Genomic DNA, 23,747 nt, shown 5'->3' with positions numbered 1-23,747 from the left:
TCCAGTAATATGTGAGTTATCTAACAAGAAGAAATATGTCATATCAGTGACCGATAGAGTCCTTTTAGATAGTAGGCGCAACCATTTGATTAATTATCAATACACAGGAAATAATCTTTCCTTATATTTTTCTTTTAATTTTTATGGGTAAGTCCCTGTTTGAGAGAAAAAGGTTGATCTTGGAACATTGTGCTATAACTTTATTAAAATAAAATTGAAGCCCCTGCGTGGCTCAGTCAGTTAAGCATCTAACTCTTAATTTCGGCTCAGGTCATGATCTCTGGTTTCTGGGTTTGAGATCCGAATCAGGCTCCAAGCTGATAGCCTGCTTGGGATTCTCTCTTTCTCTCTCTTTCTCTCTGCCCCTCCCCAATGTATTTTCTCTCTCTTTTTCAAAATAAGTAAATAAACTTAAAAAAATAAAATATAATATGATGTTATGACACAAAATGCTGTTGTCAATGTACTTTGAACATGGAGTTGTGGATGTGCTGATGCAATGCCTATTAACCATGAGATTCAAGAAGAGGAAAGATTAAGCTGTGTGTGGGAATTTAATCAGAGTATCACACGATAAGCACACATCGGCGCATCTTTAGAGGTCCAAGAAAAGAAATTTTAATTTACTTTGTGGAACATAAGCTTCAAAAGGTATTTGATCTACTTATAAAAATGAATTCAAGAAGGAATTGAGTAAAGCTATAAATAATAGATCCACAGTAAAGTATTAAAAGGAAACTTAAAAATCATGAGGAGAGAGTATATCCCTCACCTTTGGAAATTTTTATCTTGGAACGTAATTTCTGTGCTGCCATACAAAGATGTTTTAGAGTTACTTTCAGAGAAGTTTAGATTAATTCCATCAGCACAGTATTTCTTGCATCCTTACTATAAAGAAAGTTGGAAAGTTATTTACTCTGTTTTCATATTTTAGAGGAAGGAGAATCACATGACTCAAGTCTCTGGAATACATTAAGTAGATTTTAGAAATCCCCGTATGATCAAGGTCCCCAAAGCATAGAACTTTAGGACAAAATAAAATGGAGGGAGAAGGAAGGAAGGAAGGAAGGAAGGAAGGAAGGAAGGAAGGAAAGAAGGAAGGAGTGTCTTAGAACATTGTTATTAAGATTTTAGTATAGATGAACTGTGAAAATCGATATTGTATCAGAACTCTTATCTCTAACTCAGACACAGGGAGATTTTAGATCAATTTAGTAGGAAAATCACCAAGGAATAATACTTAAAATTTGAGATGCAGAGAGTGAGGTCATTGAGGGAATTATTCCAATGACCTGAAGGACTTCAGTTCCATTTTAATCCTGCTTAACATAATCCCCTATTATACACACTCTATATTTCAAGAGCTTTGTGGAAGCACATTTCTCAAATTGTTACAACCTAGTTCTCACACAAAGAAATAGTGAGTACATGTTGAAGTTTTATTTAATCCATTGAGTGATCATCTCAGAAGAATGACTTGAGATGATCAACCAAAAAAAAAAAAAAAGAAAGAAAGAAAAGAAAAAACAGAGATATACACAGTTAACTAGGGCAAGTAATAAGAGATGAGTACTACGTTGTGCACAAACTGGTTAATATCCTTTAGGCCAAGGAGACTGTCATTGCTGAAGTCATCTTCTCTATGGGAAAGGAAAAACTATTAACCCACCTTACACTTTCCTGCAAAGTTAACCTGTAACTACATAGGATGCTAAAATAGCTGAATCCCTATCAATTGTGAAGCTACTCCAACAAAGTAAAATTCCACAAGAACGGCAGATGGTCATTAAAGAGGATTATTAGGACATGATCTAAAATGATATTAAAAAGTCTCACAATCATCATATGCTTAATTTCCAAATTCCAAGTATTACATAATGTTTCGTGCACACCAGCTAAAGAAGATGAAATAGCTTAAGGCACAATTCTAAATTCTTAACTAAATTCAAGAATAGGAAAGGAAAAAAATGCATGGATGGAAAAAAAAACTTGCAAGGATTAGGAAGAAAGTGAAATTTCATATTGATGCTGGTGAGTGGAAGAACAAAGATGTGTGGGAGAGAGAGACACACAAAAAATCATTCCTTGAGCTCTATGACAGCTATAAAGCCATTTCTATATAGGGAGAATCTCTGTTTTCAGGTAGAGTGGGAAATGTAGCCGTTTCCGCCTCTTCCAGAAGAATCACAGGATTCTCAGGAAATAGTGGATACGGGAATGCCATTAACTTCTCATAGGTAGGAAACATAGTGATGATTTATATCTCTTACCTAAAAATCAGATATAGACCTGGCCAGACAAACCTGGTGCTTTAAAGCTGTTTCAGAGGTGTGTGTCTGGATGGCAAACTGACCTGACTTATCATCACATGTTGGGACAAATAAGAGACTTTCTAGAGACGGAAATCCAACTTCACCCCCAAAGAATCCCAGACGTTGTTTAGTACCATGAGTGTTTCCTCTGTTTACCTCTTAAAACTAGCTTTTCCCAATCCTTAACACTTCAAAATCAACCAAAAAAGGTGAAATCTCTATTAGTTTACTCTTGGAAATCTTTGTGAGCATGCTCCCTCTTTCTTATTCCCTTTTCCTTTTGCTACTTTTTGTAGCTCCTAGAAAATTACCTCTATAACTTGACACTTCCTTACCTAAAGTCAATCCTGCCTTTTCCCTAATGCTGAAGTATTCTTTGAACCCCCCAGCCCACCAGGAGCAGACATTGCACTCTTCCTTCTCGGTGGATTTCAGGAATGTGAGCTGATTGGCATCCTCTTTCTTGGCTACTGCTCTTGTACCCATGTTACTTTGTCCAAACCTCTCCTCGCTATTATTACCTAATAACACATCTACTTCGATGCATTCCTAAGGAAATTTGGTACTGTCGTAATTTTCACTTCATGAGGTTTCTGACTTTATCATATTTTTTTCATTAACCTAGTAACAATTAGGCAATCAGGAGTCTTAAAAGAGACATGCTGCAGTCAGAAAGGTATTCTGTATCTTATTCTCCAGAAAAATAATCTAATAGGGGATTTAAGCAATTACATATCTAGAAAGTAAAGTACACTTGCTAAGAACAATAAGCAATGCCACACTAATCCATTTGATTTTTGGAAGGGTTAATGGACTGGAAACTACCTGAGGACAAGGATTACATCTATGGAGGTCATCACTGAAACCCTAGTACTTAGCAAATAATAGGTACTTATTAAATGTGTGTTGTATGAATGAATGACTGACCAGCTAACTAATTAAGAGTGAGCCATAATCAATTTCCAATGATAGTATGCAAGGATTTTCCTCACATTTCCAACAGTTGTTAATAAAGTTTTGGGCGTGATGGATGTTATAAACCAGCCAAAAGATAACTTCTACCTATCTTCTTTTAGAAAGACAAAGCTAGAAAAGCCCAAAAATAAGAAATGTATTACCTATTTAGTATTATTTTATGAACAAAATTAATACTGATTTGTTCCATTTAAAAAGTCTAAATGTCTTGGAGATTTAAAAATATATTGTTTAAAATTTTTAAAAATTAGCTAATTAATGAGATTAAACATACATTGTTTTATAAATACGTGATCCTACTTTAGGATAAGAAAATATAGGTAATTCTGATTTTTAATGATTCGCTAAATAGAATAGCAACATTAACTTTATGGTAATGGAAACTCTTAATTGAAGAATTAAGGAAAACATAAAATTCATGGAGTCTATATTATCCAAATATCCAATCAAATGCTTCCATAGCATGGAACTATTTGAGATTCTGTATTATTGGGGAAATACTGATATTCTTAAATTATTGTATCACATTTCATTTCAAAGTGATGTTACTTAATTTGCTCTTTGGTCTTTGTATGTAGAGGTCATGGTCTGTAAGCAGAAAACTAGTCTGTTTTTTAAAAGATACTATAAAAGTAAAGTAAAAATAGTATATCTTACTGGCAGTCTAAGAGGAATTTTTGTAGTTGATAACATGTTTCCATTTTGACCTTTTCTGGGGTAAACAAAACATGTATTATTTGCAATTCTTCCTAGATAGTGGATACACATATTAAAGTAAAGGCATAGGAAAAAAAAAAAAAAAGGAAAAAAAAAACCAAGGACTTTTCTTTTTCTTTTCAGTCATCTCGAAATGTGAGTCATCAAAGCTTTATAACAATGGAAACTTTTGAAAATATGAAACAATCTGAAATTAATCCATTAGTTTCTTATGTATATGTGTTATTTTTAGAAAAAGCAATATATTTCAAAGCAATTTAATATTTGTATAATACTGGATATATTAAAATTATAATTATATAATATTAATTAAATTAAATGACACTATAATAGTTAATGCTTAATATTAAAACAAATATGCATTATGTAGAATGTTACATTTTAAAATACTAGCATATTGGATTTATAATTACATATAGATTAATTTGAGGAAACTTAATTTTGGCTGTATTACCAAATAAATAATGCATGATTTCTGTAACTAAAATCAATTTACCATGTCTTTGCTTTACCAGTCTTACTCATTTTTTAGTAACATCAGATGACGAATTACGTATTATACCTTCACTCTGAGTTCCTTTGAGAACTTAGAACTGACAAGGTACCTATGCTAATGTCATATTGGTCTGTTATCAGACAAAAAGGCATTTCATAAAAGTGAGCTTTCTAGATACTGAAATTTTAATAAATGGAACCACTGAACAATTATTAAATATTTTATGAAAATCTTTCTAAAATGCAAGATATCTGTATGATTTTTTTAAAACGTACTCTGAATATGCAATTAACTTCACTTCATGACTATGCTATTTGTGTTTGTATTTAAATTCCAGTATATTAACATACCATGTAATATTATGTTCCGGTGTATGATATAGAGTCAATACTTCCACAGATAGCCAGTGCTCATCACAAGTGCCTTCCTTAGTCTCTGTTACCTTTTTAACCCATCCCCCCCACTTCATGACTATGTTATGTAATTAATATTGCTCACTATAATGCTTTGCTAGATGTGTGTGTGTGTGTTTGTGTGTGTGTTTGTGTGTGTGTGTGTGTGTGTGTTTATAGTATGAAAGGGAAGACTTAAGCATGCTTTGGTGCTTTTATAATTCTTGAACTTGCTTTCTTTTATCCACCTACTGCTTAACACAGTTCTAGCTTCTGCAATAATAACTTCTGCTTATATCCAGTTGAACTTTTCCCACTATTCTGCCTCTACAATGTTGTATACTCAGGAATCAAATAAAACTCATGACTGATATTGTACATATATTGAGTTAGAATCTCTGGACTTTAACTGTTGAAAGAAATTTCTATTACCACAACAAATACACATTTTTAGTAAATAGGCAGACAATCTGTTAGCTTTTTTGGATATTAAAGATAATTTTTTTATCTTTGGGTTCTTGCCTCTATTCTGAGTTACTGTTATAAAATCTCAAGATAATGAGGTATCTGTATATACATGTTAGTCATTGTTACTCTGCAAGGCAGAGGCAGAAATTATTGTATAAATATTTGCACACAGGTTAAACATCTCTTATTTAAGTTACTACTGGTGTTGTAAAAGAAGTCTGATGAATTTTTAGGGGATAAATTTGTCATTTAGAAATTTCAGGGTCTTAAAAGGATGATGCACTTGAAAAATAAAGTAATAAAGGCAGATGAACTGAACCAACAAGTATAGAAATTGCAAACAGGTGATAAGGAAAACTTGCATAAACTCATAGTTAGATGCCATGTGACTCAGTTTTGGCCAAGAAGATGAGATTCTGGGAAATATTCTGCTTTTCTGATAAAAGAAATAGATTTGATTGTTATTGCCCTTGTCCCCTTCATCCTACCTTGTGCTTCAATCTAATATCTGGAGCTAGACAATCAGTTTGCCACCAGGAAGGAAAAAATAGGTTGAGGGCTCAGAAAGATACTGTCACTGGCATCATCAGGGCACTGATCCTTGAACAAGTGAACTGAACTGAATAAGTTCAGTAACTCTGTGCCCCAATTTACTGCAGACAGTACTCCTAACTGATGAAAGAATTGCACAGAGTTTGTTATTAACAGAGGTAAAATGAACAAACCTTGAAAATAAATGTTAATTTAGTTTGGTAAATTATTTTTGCTTTGATTCTTTGTTGAAATAAATTGTATATAAGCATCTGCAGCATGCCGTAAATCCAGTACTCTTGATTTAGAATTACTACTATTGGTAAAAAAGACATTCAGTAGTCTGAGAAGATATGTTTAAATATCAACTATGCCATTTTCTATTTGTGTAGCATTGCGTAATTTAGATAGCCTCCCAGGCCTAAGCTCCTCTGTAGTTACTATTTGTACTTTGTCATAATGTTAGAAGCAAATTAAATGTTGTAATGCATATAAAATACACAGGAGGGTGCCTGGCATATAGCATATAGAGTCAATGCTCAATATTTTTTATTTATAGTATATTGTTAGATATATCAATTATTTTATAGATTAATATTGATAAGTTAAAAATAAAGAGAATTTCTTTAAATCATACCACCCTTTATTTTTGTTAAGTTGTTTGTTTATTTATTTATTCATTTATTTATTTATTTTGAGAGAGAGAGCATGAGCAGGGTGGGGAGAGAGAGAGAGAGAGAGAGAGAGAGAGAGAGAGAGAATCCCACGCAGGCTCTACACTGTCAGTGCAGAGCCCAATGCGGGACTCTAACTCATGAACCTGTGAGATTATGACCTGAGCTGAAGTCAGATGCCTAATGGACTGAGCCACCCAGATGCCCCAACCATACAACACTTTAAAGTAAATATTGACTGGATTTATTAGACATTTATGAAGTGCTCACTAAGTATCTGAAAGTCTGTCAGTTGTTGGCAACACAGAGATAATCAGAATATAATTCAGGAGATGTGGAATAGCAGGGAAGGTGAAGATGAAAACAAGCATAGTAAACACTAAAATATAATTACAGACAAAGGACGGAAGGAGTAAAGAGAGAAGTATACTTAATACTCCTACACTTACTAGGGGAGGAGTATCAGAATTTGCAGTAAGTATTAAAGGAACCTAGGATAGAAAAATAAAGGAGAAAATGTCATTTCAGGAAGAGGGAGAGAATACATAGAGGCAAGAGATGTGCCACATGGTGGTGTGTTTTGGAAAATAGAACCGTTTATGCATGGCTGTGACAGAGGCTTATGGGGAGAAGTGGTAAAGATGAAACAGAACATATTCTTGGAATCAGATTAGGAAAGTCCTTGTATAGCTCTCAAAGCTTATATTTCAAATCAGCATAAAGAGTGGTTTTCAAATTATGTTCCACAGAATCCAATTATTCCACAGAAGCCTCAGGGCTTCTGGCTTGTGTGTGAAAAAGAATAAACAGGTGCAGTTTTAGGATTCACTCCTCCGTTTAACCAATTTCTGCACATTCTTGTTGTTGTTAAAAATGTACGCACACATGCAGATACGTAGCTAGGCATTGGCATATGATTGCTTTTCCAACGGGGAAAATCATGACAAAAATAAAGACCTGATCATCAGATAACATGTTTATGTTTTCATATCTTCTATTCAAAAGTTTACTCTGGCAAGGGTGTGAGGAATGTTCCTGTGAAGGTTGTTAATAATCAACGTGAGAAACCAGATAGTGTAGGCTTGAACTAAAGCCCTGAAAATGGGAATAAAGAAGGGTTGGAAGTTATGATAGTGTCAGGGACAGAATCAATAGTTTGGGGGACTTAATACAAAGATCTTCAAAATCTTTTCTCTCATGACTCCTAAAAATAATTGTGAAACCTTTGATCTCTCATCATGTACTTTTATATTGGTTTCTATTTTTTTGTTTGAAATTTCAATAGTAGCAAAGAATAGACTTATCTGGCATATTTTAAACACTGATATTTTATTTTTTTATTTTTAAATATTTTATTTATTTTTGAGAGGGATAGAGACAGAGTACTAGTGGGGGAAGCACAGAGAGAGGGGAAGACACAGAATCTGAAATAGGCTCCAGGCATTGAGCTGTCAGCACAGAGCCTGACAGGGGGCTCCAACTCGTGAACTGTGAGATCATGATCTGAGCCGAAGTCAGACACTTAAATGAATGAGCCCCCCAGGTACCCCTAAACATTGACATTTTAAAAGATACTATTCATTACTATCAAACATATCCAGTAGAATCTAAATTCCATAACAAGTTGATTTCAACCATTATTCAGTAGAAATGAAATAAAAAATATTTTCTTTAACAGTTGTAAATTTTATCTCACTACTTTTATTCCTTGACTCTATCCTAACAAAAATATTGCATATTTGAAAGTTTTTGATAGTCACCAGATCATGTTTTTTTCCCAATTTTGAAATTTACACTTAAAATTTTAATTTCCCTTCATTTTTTTGTCTGTAAGTTGTTTAGTTCTCTTCCTATTTCATTCTTAGAGAATGAAATGATATTTTGTCAAAAATCAATGAAAGGTACAAAGTTGCAGTTATGAAGGATGAATAAGTCCAGAGGTATGAAGAACAGCATGAAGGCTAAAGCTCTTAATACTGTATCAAATTTTGGAAATTTGCTGAGAGAGTAGATTTTAGCAATATGAAAAAATCAGTAACATGAAAACATATATTCATCAGCTTGACTAGTAATTATTCCACCATGCACATGTATATCAAATCATCCTGTTGTATATTTTACATAAATTTTATTTAAAAATAAATAAAAGGAAAAAAAAACCTAAATAAATGAAAATGTTCTTCTGTGAGTGTAAGTAAATATTTATATTTAAATATTCACACTAGGGCAAAATTAGCATTGGATATATACTTAAGAAATTAATTTGTTTCTAAACGTGTTCTGACTGCATATTACTTTGTTACTAAAAACTAATAGCACTCTATGATTCTAATGTTACAGCAAAACTGTGCACTTTTAGAGGTCACAATGTTTCAACATTGCACCAACTATTTAATTTCTGGACCATTTGGTTATGGAACAGATTATTTTTTCATTAAAATGAGAGATAACTCAATATATTCTATTTACTTAACACTTTAATACATCTTTGTAAAATAGACATGCAAAAAAATGACAGGTGCGTGATTAATCTAATATATATGTTAGGCCCTTCTAAATAAAAAAAATGATTTTTAATTTTTTGGTGTAATTATATTTTTTTCCCAAGGTTTTCCTTTAAGGAGAAAAGTTGTTTCCACAAAACTTTCAGGGAGAGGGATGGGCTAATTCTATACATGCCATTATAACCCCTTCAATTACAAGCGATCATAAGGGATCAGATCAAAGATGTAACTTTGCTGAATACCCACTGAGAGTCAGCCAACAGAGGAAAAGAGAACTTTCAAAAGCCATTGCTAACTCAAAGTCTCCAGTGGGTTGTCTCCTGGGAAGTTCATTGCTTTAGGGTGGAAGGGAGAACAGGAAACCTGTCTATTTGATAGCTTTTCTTCCTGATGTGAGCAGGAAGCTGTCTAAACCTAAATAAAAACCACAGAGATAGAGGTGTATAATTTATGTGAGAATCAAATTGTAATTAGCTATAGAAACTTAAGAGATAACTATGTGTGCTTTTTGAATGGCTGTGTTTTATACTGCCATCCCACCTCCAAAAATGCCATAGAAATGGTAAAATAACTGAAGAATATTATTTGGACAGAACAAATTGAACTATCAATAGCTGGATATAGTTCTTAAAAGTTTTTGCCTTTCATAAATTTAATTTGAGCAAGGAAGAATTCCTATTGGTGAAATTGATTTAATAAGCATGAATATCGTCTGCAGTGAAAGACAGGTGCATGTAGCATAAAATGTAAACTGGTGATGCAGAAAAAAATGTCTTAAGTACTGACAATTGAGAACTCCTGTTCAAAATACAATTGGATTTGGTATGATTTTATACACAAAGTTGAGCTATAGATGCAAATATCACAGTTTAACTGCTAAGTGCACTGACACAGAATGTGGACTCTGTGTTAATACTGTATATATTTGTTCACAAATGTTCAATTTCCGCATTCAGCTCTGAAATTATTCCAGTTTGAAATGACATTACTTTGAAGGTAGTTTTAGCAAAATTACATATATTTTCACATATTTTATTTAGTAATGAATGTATGTTTTATTCATTAGTACGATATCTGCATCTCTTATAATAAATCTGTTAAATATTTGAAAGGATAAAAAATTATTCACATTTTTCTCTCCCTAATTAGCACTCATTCATGGTTTTGTGCACTCACACATGAGTTTGTGTGTGTGTGTGCGTGTGTGTGTGTGTGTGTATGTAAATAAATTTGATGCATACATTTTACTTTTGTGGGTTTGTTTTTAATTCTATGATGACCAAAGGTGCAATGCAGTGTGATATTTGGATTGTGGTAACTATCAGTCTGAATACTTGCACTTAAACTGCATTGGAATTAACTGTAATATTCCAACATAAAATATTCCAAGAAAATTCCACTTGATCATGATGTGTAACCCTTTCAATGAGTTCTTGAATTCTGTCTGCTAATATTTTATTGAGAATTTTTGTATCTATATTCATCAGGAATATTGGCCTATGGTTTTCTTGTGGTATATTTATCTGGTTTGGTACCAAGTTAATGTTGGCTGCATAGATGAGTTTAGACATGCTTACTCCTCCTTGATATTTCGGAAGAGTTTGAGGATTGGTGTTTTTTATATGTTTGGTAGAATTCTCCAGTGAAACCATCTGATACTGGAATTCGCGTGTTAGGAGTTTGATTACTGATTCACTGTCTTTACTTATAATTTGTCTGTTCAGATTTCCTATTTCTGCCCTATTCAGTCTTCAAAAAGACTGTGCTTCTAGAAATGCACCCACTTCTTCTAGGTTATATAACTTTTTGGCATATAATTGTTCATAGAAGTCTCTTATGATTTCTATGCATTTCTGTAGCATCAGTCGTAATGTCTCCTTTTTTATTTTTAATTTGGGTCTTGCCTCTTTTTCTTAGTATAGCTAAAGTTTTGTCAGTTTTGTCTTTTCAAAGAACCGGGTATTTATTCCATTACTCCTTATTATTGTTCTTTTAGTCTGTGTTTATTTCCACTCTGATCTTTATTATTTCCTTCTTTCTCCTAACTTTGGGCTTAATTTCCTCTTTTTCTTCTAGTTCTTTGAGGAGTAAATTAAGATTGTTTACTTGAGATCTTTTTAACTTCTTAATATGTGCATTTATTGATATAAACTTTCCTCTCAGAACTGCTTTTGCCACATCCCACAATATCTGTTATGTTGTATGTCCATTTCCGCTTGTTTTGAGATTTCTTTTAAAAATTCCCATTTGATTTATTATTTGATGCACTTCTTATTTAGAAATGTGTTGTTTACTTTCCACATCTCACTTTCTTCTTGTTGACTTCTAGTTTCATGCCATTGTGGTCAGAAAAGGTGGTTGGTATGATTTCAATCTTTTTAAATTTCTACTATTTGTTTTGTATATTATCGCAAAGACACATCCTGGAGACTTCCATGTGCACTTCAGAGGAGTATGTATTCTGCTTTTGGATAGAGTGTTCTCTATATGTCTGTAAAGTCCATTTGCCCTAGTGGTTATGATTTAATTCCAGTGTTTCTTTCTTGATTTTTCTCTTTGGACAATCTATCTATTGCTGATAGTGAAGTAGTGAAGTCCTCTGCTCTTATTGTTTTGTTGTCTATCTCTCCCTTAACATCTGTTAGTATTTGCTTAATCTATTTCATTGCTTGGGTATTGGGAGTGGTTATATTTACAATAGTTACATTTTCTGATGTATGACCCCTTTATCATTGTATAATGACCTTTGCCTCTTGTTACCCTTTTTGGCTTGAAGTTTATTTTTTCAAATATAAGTATGGCTACACTCACCTAAAAGTTCCATCCTTTTACTCATCTCCTTTTATATTTTTGATATCACAAATTATCTTTTTATGCTGTGATTTCATTACCAATTGTAGTAGCTATAGTTATTTTAATGTTCTTTTTATTTATTTAACATTTATGCCATAGTTGTTTAATATACTATTCTAAAAAAAAGAGTTACAGTTTTCTAATTCTGTCTATCACCTTAATCAGAGTTTTGTGTATTTTCATCTTTTTGTTTCAACTTGAAGAGTTTCTTTCAACATTTCTTATAAGGTTGGTCTAGTAGTGGTGAACTCAGCTTTTGTTTGTCTGGGAAAACCTTTATTTCTCCTTCATATCTGAAGAATAACTATCCCAGGATAAATATTCTTGGTTGGTAATTTTTATCTTTCAGTTCTGAATTCGTCATTGCAAACAACATATAGAGATTCTATAGAGATTCTGCAGAGAAATGTGCTGGTAGCCTAATGGGGTTCTAGTGGGTTTTATTTTACATTTTTTCTATATTATTAATTTTTTAATCCTAGCTACCTTTACATTTTTTTATTTTTAAGAAAATTTAAATGTTTATTTTTGAGAGAGAGAGAGAGTATGAGTGGGAGAGAGGCAGAGGGAGGGAGACACAGAATCCAAAGCAGTCTCCAGGCTCTAAGCCTTCAGCACAGAGCCTGACATGGGACCTGAACTTATGAACCCCAAGATTATGACCTGAGCTGAAGTCTGACACTTAACTGACTGAGCCATCCAGGCACCCCTACAATTCTTATCATTGACTTTTGATAGTTTTAACATAATGTGTCTTGGAGAAGGTATTTTTGTGTTGAGACAATAGATGTTCTGTCAGTTTTGTGAACTTGTATTATCCAGTTCCTTCCTCTCGTTTGGGAAGTTCTCAACTATCATTTCTCTAAATACACTCTCTGTTCCCTTCTAATAGGTACACCCACCTACAGTATGTTAGCTCTTCTAAGGATGTCTGAAATTCTTGTAGGGTTTCTTCACTTTTTAAAAAATCTTAGTTATATCTCCTCTTCTCCATGAAACATTTCTATATTTCTATCTTCAAGCTCTCTTATTCTCTCTTCCATTTTCTCTTCCACATTCTAATATATTCATCTCATTTACTGAGTTCTTCAACTTCAGAATTTGTTCAGTTCTTTTTAAAAATTTCAATCTCTTTGGTAAAGTACTCCTTCTATTCATTAAATTGTATTCCTGAGATCAGTGGATTGCCTTTCTGAGTTTTCTTGTATCTCAGAGTTTCTTCATAAACAGCTATTTTAATTTTTTTTTTACTGTTTGTTTATTTTTGAAAGAGAGAGAGAGAGAGCAGGGGAGGGGCAGAGAGAGAGGGAGACACAGAATCCACAGCAGGCTCCAGCTCTGAGCTGTCAACACATAGCCAGATGCGGGGCTGGAACCCATGAGCAGCGAATTTATGACCTGAGTCAAAGTCGGATGCTTAACCGACTGAGCCATCCAGGTGCCCCGCAACAGCTATTTTAAATTCCTGATCAGTTAGAACCAATATCCTGTGTCTTTAGGTTCAGTTGCTAGAAAACTGTAATTTTCTTTTTATGATACTGTGTTACCGTGATTTTCCATGTTATTTGATGAAAAGTGTCTCTGTCGCCACTTTTGAAGTAGCAAGCACCTTTCTCATCTAGCAAAGTTTTGTTTATTTTGACTCTAAGGGTGCAACAAGTTGGTAATTAGGAGCTTTTCTTTTGTTTCCCAGGAGGTGGCGCTATAGCACAAGTTTTTAGTTTCTCTTAAGAGCTCTGACTCACCATTAAGGTTGGGAACAAGTGCATTAAAAACAAAAACAAAAACAAACAAACTAAAACCCTGATGGATAGGAATTCTTTTTAAAGGTAGGAGCAGAGTGGGGGTGAACTTGGCACTTGTGGCTCTGGGTATACCCAAGCTCAGTAGAGAGATCCTTGAGTGGTGGGGTGGGCGGTGGGGAACGGTGGTGGGGAGTTGTGTCCCTGAGTTTTGCAGGCAGTCCTTTTTGCCAGAATCCTGGTTTGGACAGCAAGAATGTATCCACTCAGTTCTATTTATCTTCCTTTTTTTCCTTTCCTTTCTCTCCTCACAGTCACTGCTATTTCTCTTCAGAAAAACCAACAGGTCGCTCCTGCTACAGCACTAGTGGCCAGGTAGACTCCCCCGTTGAGACCTTCACTCTCCAGCTCTACTGCCATAAAGGCGATGCTGGCTCAAGGCCTCTGCCAACCTTTCTGCCGGCTGCCTCTGCCACCAGGACACCTTCCTTGTGACCCCCTTGGCCCCACAGCTTCCTCGTAGGTCCAATGCACTCTCTTTCAAGTGCACAGATGGATGGATGTCTCTGGTGTCCTGGTGTGCTGTGCAGAGGTGAGATTAAGGTGGGGGAGATTGTGTTTTGGGTTTTGGTTGTTTTGGTTATAGATATCTGATTAGTTGTAAATGGAAGGAGAAAGGAAAATAAAAGGATGACTCGCATGCCATGATGCTGACTTCACTCTCCAATACAATATGATCTTGGGGAAGATCAATTATCACCTCTTGGGGAAAAAGACATTAAGCAGCCCTCAAAATAATATTAATTATGAAACAAAAAACCTAAAACTAAATACAGTAAAACCATGGTTTGTGAGCATCATTCATTCTGGAAACATGCTTATAATCCAAAGCACTTGTATATCAAAGTGAACTTCCCCATAAGAAATAATGGAAACTCATATAATTTATTCCACAACCCCAAAATACTCATATAAAAATGATTACAATACTGTAATATAATACAAAATAATAAAGAAAATACAAAATATTAAAAAAGATACAAATTAACCTGCTTACCTTTGAAAACCTTCGTGGCTGGTGTGAAGGAGACAAGAAAGAGGAGGGTTCCTGTGTAGGACGAGTTTCACTGTCAGTAACGGAATCACTGCTATCTATTGGCTCAATGGAATCTTTTTCTTTTCGTGCAACGTTAACAAGGAACCTATCCAATGACACTTACTCTTGCTTCCTTTTGAGGATTTTGCAGAAATGTGACATTGCGTTGATGATCACCCACAATCCTGCAGCAGGGGAGAGAGAGAGAGAGAGAAGAACCACTGGTAGTTGTGATCATGTGACTTTTGGCATCAGGCACTACTATTGCCAGACAAAGCTCGCTTACCAAGTTAAAATTTATTAGAAATGTTTGCTTGTCTTGTAGAACACTCGTGAAACAAATTACTCGCAATCCAAGATTTTACTGTATATAGTAAGAATCCCTTTGTTAGTGGGTAGTTCAAGATTCTCAGATGGGCCTCATTTGGCCATACGACCACTATGTTTATCATCTAGTTTTCTTAGTTGTTTCATGGCTAAGAATTACCCTTTTAAAAAAATGTTTATTTATTTTGAGAGGGAGAATGAGTGGGGAAAGGGCAGAGAGAGAGGGACAGAGAATCCCAAGTCGGCTCTGTGCTGACAACAGCGATCCCAATGTGGGGCTCAAACTCATGAACCTTGAGATTATGAAGTCAGATGCTCAACCAGCTGAGCGACCCAGGAACCCCAGAATTATTCTTATATGTTGCTTTGAAACGGAACTTTCAAAAGTTACATACAAATGGATTTTGAAGAGTAAGTAGATACAAACATTGAAAAGACAGTATGGTAGCTAACAAGAGAATTTCTCATATCATTTACTAATTTACAAAGTATGTTACATGGGAAATTAATACTGTAAAATTAATCTAAATACAATGGAAATACTGGGTGCCTGGGTGGCTCAGTTGGTTAAACATCTGACTTCCATTCAGGTCATGATCTCATGCTTCGTGAGTTCGAGCCTCGCACAGGGCTCTGTGCTGACAGCTCAGAGCCTGGACCCTGCTTCAGATTCTGTGTCTCACTCTCTGCCCCTCCCCTGCTCTGTGCTCTGTCTCTCTCTCAAAAGAATAAATAAACATTTTTTTTTTAAATTATGAATAAATAGATAAAATGAAAATATACAATGAGATCACAAGCAAAATTCTGTCAGAGGAGTAGAAGTAATTAACAGAACAGGAGAAAGTAAATCAACTTTAAAAAACAATTAATGAAATTCAAACATAACAACATTAGACATTAAGCAACAAACTGGTTCCACATGTAGAAAGTAAAGGTAGCTAGAAAAGTACATAAAACTGTACAGCAAACATCTTTATCTAGGTTTTCTTAAACTTTGTACAAAAACAATGTAGAACTCTTTCTGTATTATTGGAAATTTTAATTCCTTAGTGTCTGTCCAAAATAAATGAATGATGTCTTTCAGTGTGACTTTGGTTTAAATCCATCTAACACGGATGGATGAACCTTTGAGAACTAATTCTCATTTGAGAATGAACATTTGAGAACTGTTCTCAAACGTAGAACATTTGAGACTAAACATTGAACAAATATATTCTGCAAATAATTACTGGACTTTTGTTTCAAGAACCAAAAGAAATGACCTCTGGATTGTTTCTCTAAACAATGTTTTCCTTAATACTCTACTGGATAGCAATGGAAACACTGGGAATACCTGTGCTTGGCAGAAGACCACTGTATATTGCCATGGGATGCAAGGCTGGTACTGGCATTTGACTAAATGCTGTGCAATTTTCTAAGTGCGCAAAATGGAAAGTCTATTTCTACAAACTGCTAAGAAGTCTAGGTCTGGGATTGCTAAACTTCTAATAGATTCCCCGTCGTTCAAGAGAGATAACTGGAATTTTGGAGTTCCTACAGTTCCTGTATTTTGGTATTTCACTCATTTTTCTTATTTATTTCTCTATATTAATGAATGAGTCATCTTATTAAAGTCTATAGCAGACTGAACCAGCAATTATATTAAACATTTTATTGCTTCTGTGTGATTGGAAAGTGTATTATTCAGAAACAGTAAGCACCACAGTACCTTTTTCCATGTGCTTTAATTTATTTTATAGACATATATATGTATATATAATATATATACACATATATAATGTATGTATACATGTATATACAATGTGTTGTATATATGTATATATAATGTGTACACACACACACACACACACACACACACACCTTCCGGATGAGCATTTAATTCTGTTGACAATTTCCCTTTTTCAAGACATCTTTTCTATTTCACTCTACTCTAAGCCTCTAGATAAACAACCTCCAACTGGGGGAAACTTTGTGTCTCAGAGGACATTTGGTGATATCTAGAGATATGTTTGCTTCCTCAAATAAGTGAGGGAGGACTGATACTAGGATCTAGTGGATAGAGGTCAGGAATGCTACTAAACATCCTGAATGACCAGAACAACACCCACAACAAAGAATTCTCTGGCCTAAATGACAACAACATGAAAGCTTAAAACCTCTGATGTAGAACAATAAGATTAGAAGCTGAAGTTGGAAGACTGGAGTAAGTAAAGATTGTAAAGTGTTTTGTATGATAGGGTCTGTTTGTCTGTTTGCCTAATAAATAGTCATTTCCCTTTCCCATCTTCTAACTGGTCCTGATAGTCAGGGGTTGTGAAATTGTTTATCCCACAGAATAAGTTCTAATTGGTCTAAATTAATCATGGAGTCTGTCCTTCTTTGCTAGTTATTGGCCTAAATAAGAAGTGTAACTTTTCTGATCAAAGATGTTTGCTGGAGACCTCTTGGAAGGCTGGAATTGTCATTCCATCAAAGGAGAGAAATCTACAAAGTGAAAATCCTTTTTTGTTCCTTTCCTTTCTTCTGGCCTTGGGTTCTGTTATGAGATGCCACGATACTTGAAACTACGTCAGCTATCTGATATCTATGAAGTGGAAAGTCTCTAGGTCAGATGCAATACTCAGAAGATTTTCGAATGAAAAGATCCTGTGTCCTAACATTCAGTCACCAGAACCAACTCCAGGACTTACTAACAAAATATGACTAAGTAAAAACATGTGAGGTGGTGATATTCAGCTACAGTTGGATGGTTGATATCAAATGATATCTCTGCTGATAATAGAAATAAAATCTGTGAAAGTACTAAAATAGCTTTTTGAAAGTATCAGAGAGAAACCAAGGCATCCAGAACTTGAGAATCCAAGATTCCAGACAGAAAGTAAGCTAAATGATGTGGACTTTCTATTCACTGCTGCCTTTTCTCCACAGAATATTTACTGATAAATATGAAGTATAGGGCCACAAAATATTCTAAGAGTAAAGGTTTTGCAGAAAAGGAAACTTCAGAGAAATGACTCAAATATGCTGCACATGGTTCTACCTCAAGGCATTTGGTAATTTCTAATCTCCATGTGGAACATGATAAGAGTCTGAAAAACTGAACAGAAAGTGCGGGAGGCGGGCAGCTAAAAAGGCAGGTGTTTGCTAGAATGTGAAACAACTAGAACACTAGTAGTAAGTCAATTATACTTTTGGAAACCGTTTGGCAGTATCTACTAGAACTGAATATATGCACAACCTAAGAGCCAGGAATTTCATGCACAGATATATATACTCAACATAAGTGCACTCTTGAGCATTAAAAGACATGTGTATAAATATGTCTATGTTATTGTTAGTAGCCACAAACTGAGAACAACCCAATATCCATCAAACACTGAGTGGATAAATAAACTGTACAATAGTCATAGAACGACATATTCTACAACAATTAAATGAACAAACTCTACAGCATGCCTGAACGTGGATGGAACTTGTAGATATTATACTGAAGAAAAGAAACCAGAGACAAACAAAACAAAACAAAACAAAACAGTAATGGACTGCTTGATTTCACCTACACAAAGTTCAAAGTAGATAAAAGTTATTATATATATTATGCTATATTATACTATAGTATACTATAAATAATATATATAATGTATTATATATATATATATATATATATATATATATATATATATATACTATTTTATTTGAATGATAAAACTCAGAAAAGAGTTTGTTTTTTGAAGGTTTACAACTCAGTGGACACATCCAGAAGACACAATGGTAGCTGAGATTAAAATATTCACCACAATAGAAATGGTGATATAAAGTTAGATTAAATATTTAGAAAAGTAGGGTTATTTTATTTAGAAAAAAATAATTGCTGTTTATTTTAATTTAGTGTAACAGCAAATTAACCTATAGTATATAGGTTATAGTATATAGTATATAGTAACCAAAGTATATAACCTATATACTCTCATTCTTTCTTAGCAAAGAAATACCAAAAATATGCGAAAAAAAATAAATATTCTGTCAATAACTAATACAAGAGAAGTACAAATAAGTTTGCTGCCAATTTTCTTTGGAATAACACTAATATTTCAGCTATTTCTGTATTATGATTTGCTCCCTTATGTCCTTTGAATATTACTTGTTATGGAAAAGGGCCATTGATTGGTGGTACAAAGTGTGTCTTAAAAGAGTAGATTATCAGGAATATTTTTTTAACGTTTATTTCTTTATTTTGAGAGAGAGAGAGAGTATGTGGGAGCAGAGGAGGGGCAGAGAGAGAGGGAGAGAGAGAATCCCAAGCAGACTCCGTGCTATCAGTGCAGAGCCCGTCATGATACTTGAACTCATGAACTGTGAGATCATGACCTGAGCCAGAATCAAGAGTCAGACGTGTAACCAACTGAGCCAGCCAGGCACCCCAGATTATCAGGAATAGTAATTGTAAGATGGATGAAATTGATTTTAAACCCAGGTCACTAATTGTGACATTTGTGACAAAGTGAGTGAGCAGGGCATAGAAAAACGCCAATGCCATATTCAGGAAAAGACTGATGTAATTCAAAGTGCTAGTCCTTAAAGGTGCTAACTCAAAGGATTCTGTTAGTTCACAGGAACAAGCCTGTAGCACTATTGTCACAGCGATGGGACCTTTTAGCAATAGTTTGTGAATAAGAACAGCTTCACAGATTTCAGATGTTTGATGCTCTGTATCTTTGTAAAACACATGCAGACCAGAAATAGTAAATGGAAGTATTGAGTACATCAAAATACTTTTAATGTGTTTTATTCTGGTTTAACAAGTTTTAATCATAATGAAGAAATCAAAATAAAACCACATAGAAGATTGATATAACTAACAGGTACTGGGTTGAATAGTGTCCCCCTCCAAAGGTATGTCTATATGAACCTCAGAATATTACCTAATTTGGAATAAGGCTATTTGCAGATATAACTAGCTAGGGATCCCAGGACGAGATTATCCTAGATTAAGGTGGACACTAACTCCAATTATGTGCTCTTATAAGAGACAAACAGGAAAAGACACAGAGGAGAAGGCCCTGTGAAGACAAAGGCAGAGAGGAGAGTTTGCTACTACAAGCCAAGAAGTGCCAGCAGCCACCAGAAAGAACCTAGAAGCACAGAAAGATTCCTCCCTGGAGGCTCCAGGAGTGCAACCATGATTTCAGATATCTGACCTCCAGAACCAAGAGATAATAAATTCTTGTTGTTTCAGCCCCCAAGTCTTGGTAATTTATTACAGCAGCCCTAGGAAACTAAAACACAATATAAAAGTATGGAATATCCCATAATGCTATATCTAACAATTAAAGGCAAATACCTTATACCACGTACCTTTCATCCCAGAATACAATGTACTCAAAATAATAGGAAAAAATATTTGAGCTTGAAAACTTATTTTTAAAAAAATTGTCATAGAACATTTTGTGTCAAATTAAATTGGTTTATTTAGAGTGGCATCTATGGCTGTTGTGTATATAGAAATGTATTCTGTATTCCATGCCCTAGGTAAGAGGTTCTTCCAAGGAATGACAGGATTTTCTTTTTTCTTTTTCTTTTTTTTTTTTTTTTGTGGTTGCTATTTTGTTTTTGTTTCTTTTTTAATATTTTGTACTCATTGAAGAATTCAGAGAAAAACTATTTTTTATGGCGTTATCCATTAATCAATATGACTCTTCATGTGTCAGTCTCTCTCCTTCTCTCGCTCTTTCTCTCTCTCTCTCTCCCTCTGTTTAAAGCACTAATTTTATTTTTTTTTATTCATAAAACAATCACATCTTAGGCTCCTATTTAGGCCATATTAATGCACTGGATAGATAATCTAAACATATCTCCTATGGATGATCTAGCCCTATAGTACCATTCTCCTCACATCACCTATTATATTTTCCCTTGCTGACTTTATCCGAGTAGCAATGGTTCCTCACTATTTCCTGAGCAAACAAGACACATTCCTTCTGAGGCTTCCTAGAAGGCTCTCCAGGTAGTCACCTTACCTTCCATTACACCTCACTTAAACTCTTAATTATATAATGCTTACTTAAAATTCCAAACCCCTCCTCCTCTATGCCTCTTCTTTTATGCTTTCTTTATTTCCATCTTGTTGCTTTTTGAGATGTGATGTATAATTCATTCATATGGTTATTGTTGTATGCATCTTCTCCTACTGAAATGTAAATACTGTTTTCCAATGCTTAAAACAGTATTTGGCACATAGTAGGACATATAAAATCTTACTTGAAAAGAAAATAATAAAATTGTGCACTAAAGTCAACTCTTGAACACTGTTTCAGGTGTTTTAAATGTTAGAATGCATATGTCCATTTCAAGCAAAACAACCAATGGCTGTGCTCTTGGATATAACACATGTGTATGTATTAAATGTAGCCTATTGACCCTCATATCTTAATTTTTCCCTAGTGTGTTTTCTGTCTTGAGAATTTTGGTTTTGGTTATTTTTCATTAACAGGATTTCTTGTGTAATATTTGGAAGGCTCCCAATGATAGCGAAAACATCATCTTTCAGTAACACAGACATATACAGGTAGGGTATGTAATTTCCATTCATTCTGAGCATCATGTGAACTACCTGTTTCAGTGGTAAAGAAGAGAGCTGAAATCATTGGTAGTTTTCTGCAACTATGTTATTTTATGATTTCTTAATTTCTAGCTGTAGCTTTTTTTCACTCACCCCTTCTCAAACTGCTTACTTCCTGCCTGCTTACTCTATTTTTTGTAGCACTTATCACCTTTAACATATAATATAGTTTAATTATTGATTTTGTTTTACTATTTCATCTGTTTTCCCCTATAGAATGCAGGCTCCAAAAACACAGTAATATATTTTCCATGTGCACTGATGTATAGAAACCACACAGAATTGTACCTGACTCATTGTAACTACTGAATAAACATTTTTAAATAAGTAAAAACTAAATGAGTAAGTGAAACTTCCTTAACCCCTGCAGGAGACTCAGAATGCAAGTGTATAAATATAAGTGGAATAATTTCTGTATACTAGCCACTTAAATGAGAATGGTAAATAAATGAACAAGATATTTGCCTCCAAGCTGCTAATGATATAATAACATCCACATCTGTAAAATTAAAAAAACTCTAATTCAAGGTAAAATGCTAACAGGAGGTAACAAAAGCTACAAAATTTTGGCTAGGAATGGAACTAAAGGTATTCCATGCTAAGGGTGCAATATGGATTTAGACTCTAAGGTAAAGGATATCTGTTATGGCTGCTACATTTGTGAAGATCTTTAATACATTATCAGATGTTTTAGAGTATCTACAATGGGACAGAAAATAGGCTGGACTTGGGAGATGTGAAAATGAATAATACCGGGTTAATGTGTTCAAAATTGTGACAACATCTCACCTGGTACCCTAAGTATTTATCAATTATGACATCGATAGCATTTAATTTTCTTCCCTTGAAATGGAATATCCTACATAGTCATGAATAACTGAGACTTTCAGGAAGGCTATAATGTCAAGAGTACTTAGGTTTTATAGGCACAGGCCAAACACACACAAGATGTTATCCTTCAAGATAAAACTCCCATATGTTAATCGCTTCTGTGAAGTTTGGATAACTGATAAAAGCATATTCAGAAGACATATTCTTGTAAGTGTCTGAACCTTCTATATCAGTACTGAATGAATTGAATTTGACATGCCCAAGAGGATTATAGAGGAAGTGCACTCAAGGAAAGCAGACCATTTTACACACGACCTCACCATCCTCACAAGACATAGCAGAGATAATCATATTGGTCCCAGCTTATTCTCTGAGATGGACACATTAGGGATATTATGACTGTGGAATGGCTTTCTATAGTTGGAGAGGGAGAAGATTACAGGGATTGTGTGAACACTTTATAAAATTCAAAATACCATGGGCTAAATGTTTTATTTATCGGCCATATTTTATTCTTTGACTTTTCCAAAGAAAATTTTTGAAAACATTAGAATTAAAGGGATACACATCCCTGGCACATAGTAGATCACAATAAATATTGGTAACTGATGACTAAAAAAATATATGCAATAAAACTAATAAAATATGCAATGAAGTCACAAAAATGATAAATTATTATACCACAAGTTGCCTATTTTACTCATATTTTCATTGAAAATTTCTGACAACCTAAGTAAAAATAAATAGTGTAGTATATAAGCTTCCTTATTAAATAAGAGGGTCTCTTCAGGGTCTGCAGAGAGTTTTTAATTTAATATTATTCTTATTGCTGCTACCTCTTTTCTTGGTTCAGACTTGGAGCCCTTCCAGAGAAGAGACTGGGCTAATACAAATAAGTGCTTATAGGGCTTGGTAAATAACATTACTGGGAAAACAGGCTAGGTATATGGAGATACCAGTACAAAGCTCTCCTGATTAATCTCTATAAAAAGGGCAACTGCTCTAGTTGACAGATGCTTGATAGGAATATCAGCTTAGTGTTGTCAGGTTTTTGTATTTTTAAAAAGAAAACCCCCCAATATTTAGTTTTTAAGGGTAATTACACTATAGGTAAATGTTTGTATTATTTCTTAAAACCAATTCGGCCAAATATGTGACCAGCAGGCTACTAGGTTACAAATTTTGGGTTATAATTTTTTATTTTGAGTAT

Source organism: Panthera leo, chromosome C2 (genome assembly GCF_018350215.1).
Source record: "Panthera leo isolate Ple1 chromosome C2, P.leo_Ple1_pat1.1, whole genome shotgun sequence".
NCBI classification, from domain to species: domain Eukaryota; kingdom Metazoa; phylum Chordata; class Mammalia; order Carnivora; family Felidae; genus Panthera; species Panthera leo.
The sequence above is the reverse complement of the archived record's forward strand: the minus strand, read 5'-3'. Positions refer to the sequence as shown.